Here is a 1,196-nt window from a genome sequence, read left to right on the forward strand (position 1 = left end):
TGCACTGAATGCAAAGGCTGCGCTGGCCTGGCCTGCAGCACTACATTGCACAGCACATATGGTGCAAAACATACACCCAGAGATTTTTAGTCATTAAATCTACCCCTCATTTACAGCAGTGCTATTATGCGCTGGCAAGGACAGAGACCACACCTCCTTTCTGCATAATATAAGGATGGTGGAAAACATTCTTTAAAACTTCTCACATCTGGATTTAATTCAAAAACCCAACCCGCCAGACAAATATTCAACTTCACTTGGCTGCCATTTTTTGTTTTATTTGCACAAACCGTTTCTTGCCCTGCGCCCAACGATTACAAAACTTTGCACGACATAGTGACTGAAACCGATATTTGCATGGCACATTAGTAAAACATCATTTCATATAGCACTCTACTGATGTTCCAAGGATCAAACTAAACTCCACAGCAAGCTACAAGAAGAGACATTAGGACAAGTGACATAAAACTTGGTCAAAATAGGTAGGTTTTAAGGAGAGGCAAAGGAGCTTAGAGAGGAACTTCCAGAATTTAGAGCCCTGATACACCTGAAAGTATGTCTGCAAAGGGAATAAGGAAGAGGTCTGGATAGGAATGCCAACTCGGAATGGGAATATTCCGGGAGTCATTGGTATGGTGCAAAGGGGTCTGGGAAGTCTTGTAAATTTTACCGTTTTAGCAAGGACGCTCCAACCCAAACCTCGTTTTACTAAACTGAAACTCCAGCATTGGTTTCAGACTTGAAATCAAAATCAGACCACCCACTCAGTTAGGAAGCTTAAACTCACCAACTGTCGCTTGTGTACAGCTGATTTGAATCTCTACAGGACCCAGAATATCTTCCTACCTAAAGAAATTAACGCAAGATGTGCACATTACTCTTGAGGCGAGATAAGCCCCCAACACTTATTTTGGGCTGGCTTGGGTCAACTCCAGCTGCTTCCTGATCATTTAAAAGTCCTGGGCCAGAGCTGCTTGAACCAATCAGAGCAGCAGCACCACAATAAAAGCAAAGTACTGCAGAACTGGAAATCTGAAATGAAAACAGAAAATGCTGAAAAAGTTCAACCAGTCTGGCAGCATCTGTGGAGGGAAAACACAGTTCATATGAAATGAAAATCGCTGATCGTCACAAGTAGGCTTCAAATGAAGTTACTGTGAAAAGCCCCTAGTCGCCACATTCCGGCGCCTGTTCGG

Source organism: Scyliorhinus canicula, chromosome 2, assembly GCF_902713615.1.
Source record: "Scyliorhinus canicula chromosome 2, sScyCan1.1, whole genome shotgun sequence".
Taxonomy (NCBI): domain Eukaryota; kingdom Metazoa; phylum Chordata; class Chondrichthyes; order Carcharhiniformes; family Scyliorhinidae; genus Scyliorhinus; species Scyliorhinus canicula.